Source organism: Chelonia mydas, chromosome 20 (assembly GCF_015237465.2).
Source record: "Chelonia mydas isolate rCheMyd1 chromosome 20, rCheMyd1.pri.v2, whole genome shotgun sequence".
Lineage (NCBI taxonomy): Eukaryota > Metazoa > Chordata > Testudines > Cheloniidae > Chelonia > Chelonia mydas.
This window is the reverse complement of record NC_051260.2, coordinates 2,111,898-2,118,677: the sequence shown is the minus strand read 5'-3', so window position 1 is coordinate 2,118,677 and position 6,780 is coordinate 2,111,898.

The following is a 6,780-nucleotide window of genomic DNA, read 5'->3' as shown; positions in this document are numbered from 1 at the left end:
CCTGGGCCCCCAGAGCGCGCCCCCCCATTTCCTGCCAGGGGTTAATTAAAGCAAGAATCCGGCCCCTGCGCTGGGGGGCTGGGGCTGGCCAGCTGCCATCAGGGCTTTTCTGGGAGCCACCCTCTGGGAAGGGATCGCCTTGGCCTCGAACCACAGGGGGGGGCTTAGGGGCCAAATTCAGGGGTGGTGCAAGCAGCTCTGACTTCAGCGCTGCCCCCCGGCCACCTTTGGGTGGGCGCGAGGTCACATCAGAGTCCCCAGGTCGCGGGACTGGACGGGCCCCGAGGGGCCGAGTCCAGCCCCGGTGCTCATGGATGAAGGATTATCCAGTCCGTCCCTGGCAGGTGTTTGTCCAACCTGCCCTTGAAAACTTCCAGGGACGGAGATTCCACCCCCGCCCTGGCAGGTTATTCAGGGGTGTGAGCCCGGCTGCCGACTTGGCTAGGCCTGCCTGTGCCCCTGAGTGTGTGTGCGGGGGGGGGGTCTCGGTTTGTGCACACAAGTCACGCCGGGCGTGCTCGTGCTCACATGCCCACAGGCTGCCTGGCAGCACGCGGTGGTCTCTGGCTGCGGGCAGGCCTGACTCGATGGGGCCGTGGGGGCAGCTGAGTTCTGGGCCCGGCCCGGTCTGTGCGCTGGTGGGGGGGTTCCTGGGCGAGCCCGCGTGCGAGGAATCCATCTCGGAGCGTGTCAAAGGGGTGCCAAGGTGAACATCTGGGCGTCAGCGGAGGGGGACGCAGCGTGGATCTCTGCGGGTGGGTGCCTGCGGGTGCCCCCGTGTGTGCGCGTTGCTTGCTCATCCCCCAGCGCCGATCTGTGGGTGCGCCAGAGCCTGCCTGGGCAGCTCTGCACACATGGGCCTGCCCAGGCCCGCGCTCTCCAGGCGCCTGGCTGAGCCCCACTCCGGGCGTGTGGGTGCCGGGTGCTCTCTGGGACTGAGGCCAGGCTGCCAGGTGCGAGGGGGCAGCACTGGTCTGGAGACGTTTGCTAGAAACAGTGGGCAGCAGGAGGGGAACTCCTCCCTCCAGTCACCTCTGAGCCGTTCGTCCCTTTCTACGCCCTCGTCCTTCTCCCCCAGGCGTGACCTGTGTGCACACGCGTGCTGCGAAGGTACCCCCCCAATTCAGTCTGGCCCCAGCCAGCCCTTGGCCTTGGTGCCGGGGGCTTAAGGGTCCCACCTGAGAACTGGACTGAGACCCAGCAAACTCACTACACCAGAAAGCCCTTGCTGTCTGGTCAGCTGAGCGGTGCTGCCCGGAGCAGTTGGCTCAGGTGCCCAGCGCCTTGCCCCCTGGGCTACCAGTTCAGTGGCCAAAAGACGCGGCCATGTGACGGCACCGACGGGCCCCCTCCCAGCCAGGCTCGGAGGAGAGGCCAAGGACTGAACGGGCCTGGGACACTCGACTCCTGGCACCCCTGCTGGGGCTGTCTGCAGACAGAGGAGCCCAGTGTGGAGGGCGGAAGGCCCCAGAACCCCACGGCGAGGCACAAACCCGGCAGCTGGAATTTCCCCTTCGCGGGCTGCCGAGCATTTCTCTGCCGGCTGAGCAGGCGTGTGGGCGGGAGGTGCGAGTGCTGTGGGGAGTTGATGCCGCCTCTGCACCTGTTTCCATCTCACGTTCCCCTGCTACCCTCCTTCGCGAATCCGCCCGGGGCCTGCTCCGCGGCCTGCTTTGCAGCTGGGGACAGCGGGGCTGAGAGAGGAGAAGGGACTTGCTCAAGGCCCCGCAGTGAGTTAGTGGCAGAGTTGCTTGGCAGTTCCTGGCCCACTGCATGGAGACCCAGGCGGTGCTTCCCTCCACGGATTGCACACTCCCCTCAATGCAGCACACCAGCCTGGAGCCGGGGGGGCCGGACTCTGGAGCGGTGTGCTCTGCCCCCCTCTCTAGTCATACATCCCCCCCCTGTTTACTACAGAGCCTGGGAGAGCCTCCAGCAGCCGCACCCAACCAGCTGCTCACGCCGGGAGCAGCTCAAGCAGCCCCCAGCACTCCGGCTCGCCCCTAGGACCATGCAGACCGGTGCTGCAGCCAGACCTGCCGAAATTCTGGCCTGTCGCTCAGCCGCAGCGGAGTCGGAACTAGGAGCTGAGCAACAAAAGAGCCTGAAAAGCGGCGCTTTTATCTCCCCTGGGGAACTCCGGCCATTGCCGCAGCGTGTGCCCTCCGTGCGAGGGCAGGATGTGCCCGCCCCATGCCCTGCCTCGCCCCTGGAATCCTCCCCCCCACAGGGTGGCGAGCGCGGGGCGCAGCGGCAGATAGCGCCACACGTCCCGGGCCTTGGTGGGAACGAAGTCAATGGCTGTGCGTGTGAGCACGTGTGTCCATGCGTGTACACACGGGTCACGTTGGGAGGATGGAGAGAAGGCCCCACGACCGAGCATGTGGCGAGGGGGGATTTCGCTCCTGGGACACCCAGTGCAGAAGCCACCTAGGAAAGGCGTTCCCGCCTGGCAGCCTGCGTGGGCTGCCCTGTGCCTGGAGACCGTGTCCCCGTGGCTGCCCCAGCTGGCCGAACGGGCCCCTCGGTCAGTGGGAAGGCCCAGGATCCAAGGAGCCACGTTGATGGAGCTCGTGGGGCAGGAGGGGTCCCTCCAGGCTGGGGCTTAGGCCCCCATGGCCGCGGGCGGGGGAATAGCACTGTGCTGTGGCTCTGGCTCTCAGAATGAAGCGGGCACCGTCCCCAGCCTGGCGTTCACGCAGAGGACTGTGCTGCCGATAGGGCTGTCGAGTCTAAATTCCAACTCGGATGAATCACACAGCTGTGGCGGGGACAAGGGCTGCCATGGGCTGACCCTGCTCCCGCTGATGAATTCTTCGAAGGCAGCCGGTTCGTCAGGCTTTCGAACGACAGCCAGGGTGGGGAAGGAGCATATTTACCATCCTGTGGACCCCAACGGGAATGGGGGAAGGGAATGATTCAGATTGGGGGGATCTGAAAAATAGGGGTGTCCAGGGGGTTCCTAGCCACGCTGTGTAGTGCATGACAGCCTCAGTTTGGAGAAGAGGTGAGGGTTGGGCTATACCGTGAACGGGGTGTATGTGTGTACACACACCATGACTCACACTCACGACTTCACCGCGACGGCAAGGCTAGAGCCCAGGTCTGCTTGCTCCTACCGCTTAAAGGAGAATCCCCAATAGCTGAAAGCAGTCGGGTGCTATGGTACACAGTTGCCATCCTCATCCCATCCCGTAGAGGGCAGTGTTGAACATAGACATGAACCAGGCCACTAGAACCTACGTATTGCTAAAAGCTCCCCCATTTGTCAAACATAAGAACAGCCAGCCTGGGTCAGCCCAACGGTCCCTCTAGCCCAGTTTCCTCTCTTTGACTGCAGCCGGTGCCAAGTGCTTCAGAGGGAATGAACAGAATGGGGCAATTATCCAGTGATCCATCCCCTGTCATCCAGTCCCAGCTTCTGGCAATCAGAGGCTTAGGGACACCCACGGTTGCATCCCTGACCATCTTGGCTAATAGCCAGCGATGGACCCATCCTCCGTGAACTGATCTCAATCTTTTTTGAACCCCATTATAACTTTGGCCTTTACAACATCCCCCGGCAAGGAGTTCCACAGGTTAACTGTGTGTTGTGTGAAGAAATACTTCCTTTTGTTTGTTTTAAACCTGCTGCCTATTAATTTCATTGGGTGATCTTTGTTCTTGTGATATGCGAAGGGGTAAATAACACGTCCTTATTTCCTTTCTCCACACCAGTCATGCCTTTATAGCCCTCTGTCATATCCCTCCACGGTCATTGCTTTTCTAAGATGAACAGTCCCCGTCCTGTTAATCTCACCTCAGACAGAAGCTGTTCCAGACCCCTCATCATTTTCGTTGCCCTTCTCTGTACTTTTTCCAATTCTTCTAAAATATCTTCTTTGAGATGGGGCGACCAGAACTGCATGTAATATTAAAGTGTACTTTGGATTTATATAGTGACATTATGATGTTTCCTGTCTTATTATCTATCCCTGTCCTAATGGTTCCTAACATTCTGTTCGCTTTTTTGACGGCCGCTGCCCATTGAGTGGATGTTTTCGGAGAACGATCCACGATGACTCCAAGATCTCTTTCTTCTGAGTGATAACAGCTAATTTAGACCCCATGAGCATATATGTAGAGTGGGAATTCTGTTTTCCAAGGTGTATTACTTTGCACTGATCAATGTTGAATTTCATCTGTCATTGTGTTGCCCAGTCACCCGGTTCTGTGAGATCCCTTCGTAACTCTTCACAGTCTGCTTTGGACCTAACTATCTTGTATCCTTTGCTAACTTTGCCACCTCACTCTTTATTTCTTTTTCCAGATCATACATGAATGTGTCTAACAGCACTGGCCCCGGAACTGATCCTTGGGGGACCCCGCTATCTACTCTTCACTGTGAAAACTGACCATTTATTCCTACCCTTTGTTTCCTATCTTTTACCCTGTTACTGACCTGTGAGAGGACCTTCCCTCTTATCCCACGACTGCTCACTTTGCTTGAGAGCCTTTGGTGAGGGACCTTGGTAAAGGCCTTCTGAAAGCCCAAGTTCACTAGATCCACGTTTGTTGGCCCCCTGGAAGAATTCTAATAGATTAGTGAGGCATGATTTCCCTTCACAAAAGCCACGTTGACTCTTCCCCAGCAAACGGTGTTCATCTGTGTGTCTGATCATTGTCCACAAACAATGCATGCCCCAACCATGCACCCCAACTCAGGCCAAGCCGGGGAGAGCCTTTCCAGCACAGGCCAAGAGCCTTCCCATGCACAGACAGGCAGCCTGCTAAGGCTGACTCCGTTGAGCAATGACAACAGCCCTAGAGACCGCAAACAGAGCGGCGCCGGTCGCCGTTTGGAAGGCTCACCCCCATTGGGACCACGATGGTGGAGGGAAGGGGGTGGACGTGGGGAAGTGCAGAGAAGCCAGGTACAGAGGAGCAAGTATGTTCCTGCCCTGGGATGAGTCACAGGGTGGGGCCCTGCCCACTCGTGGCACCCACTTCCCTGTCAGCCCCAGTGCCGCTGCCCACGTCTGAGTGAGAGCGAGAAACCGCCAGAGAACAAAGAGAAAGGAAAGGAGGAGCGAGGCTGCTTGAAAACAACCGAGCCGCGCTCTGCAGAGCGGGGCCCCGGCGCTGACGCCACCACAGATAAGCTCTACTTCCTTCAAGCAGGGCTAGAACCCAGGAGCCCTGACTTTCCGCCCCACTGTGTTCCAGCCACGAGCCCATGCTCCCTCCCGGAGCTGGGGACAGAACCCAGGAGTCCTGACTCCCAGTTCGCTGCACTGGCCATGAGACAACACTCGCTCCTAAGCTAGGATGAGAACCCAGGAGTCCTGACTCCCAGTTCGCCGCACTGGCCATGAGACAACACTCTCTCCTAAGCTAGGATGAGAACCCAGGAGTCCTGACTCCCAGCCCTCCCTTCTAAACACTGAAATTACTGAACAAGACTAGAACAGAAGCAACGATGCAGCAGTCCCACTGTGGATTTCTGCCTGGCCGAGAGCGCCGGAGCAGAGGCTGCGAGGTTTTCGTCTCGCTTTGCTAATGATAGAAAAACACACAAAAAAGAAGGAGCAGAATCGTTGTTCTGGGCAGCCCACCGACATCTCCGCGTAGCCCCAAAAGCGCCGGGCTCGGAGCTAACTGATGCAGCCTGACGGCATGTGGGAATTCACAGGCAGCACCTGCTCTACGAAATGCACATGGCCTGGATGTTAGCTTCATCACGGTCTGTCTCCCCTGCACCTGTGAGCTGGGGAAGGGGGAAAGTGGCAGACTGGAGGAATGGAGTGAGAGGCAGGGAGGTGTGTGTGTGTTAGAACGCGTGACCCCGGGGAGCAGCGCTCCAGGACTACCTGGACAGACAGACAGACCACACAGACACTGAGACGCCCTGAGGCTGGTCTAATTTACACGCAAATTCCCTTGGCTCCCTCTGGCCCTTGGGGAGCAGGGAACAGCCACAGTGCAGCATGCTCTGGCCACTCCCCCACGCTGCCCCTCTCAGGCCCCAGCCTGCTGCCAGAGCCTGAGCGTAAGTGGGAATCAGGCTTGATCCCCTGTGTCACGCTGCTTTTCTACTGGCTCAAGCCCAGCCCACCCTGCGAGTGCCTGGACGGACCATGTGTTTGAGCCCTCGTGCCGTTGTTTACACTAGAGCCAAGCGAGCGTGCAAACCCCTTGCCCCCGTGCAAAGTTTACCGGTGGGTTTCACACCGGTTTGCACTGGTGTTAGCGACGAGGGAGTCGGAGCCCGGTCTGGCTCTGCGGGGGCCAAGTGCAGCTGTGTCCAAGCCATGGTTTGGGACTGATGAGGGGGGGCGTCCAGCCTGTCCCCACCCCCTTTCCTGGGCCCACTAGAGCCAAAGCATTGGGCCCCTCGCCCAGGTGGAAATGATCAAGCCAAAGCTGTGCTGTCTTGCCCTGTCTCCCCAGCACTCAGCACAACGTCTGCTGGGCACTCGCCGCAGGACGGTGAGGCGGGAGCAGCGTAAGGCAGGCGGAGGGACCTTCTCTGGGACCTTGGTTTCTCCTGAGCTCAAGCCGGGTCTGTGCAGGCAGCCGCTCGAGGAGGCGTGAAGCAGACACAGATCAGCAGCTCTGCTTCCTGAACAGGCATGTGTGTATCTCTCGCTGACATCAGAGCTCAGCCCTGCCAGCACGGCTTCCCTACCTGCTGGCCACTTGACTGATAAACCTCAAATCTCTGCCGATAGGGATCACCCACAGAGGCTCCTCAGGGCGTGCCCCGATGATTGGAGCACGCTGATTGAGTGCCAGGGCTGG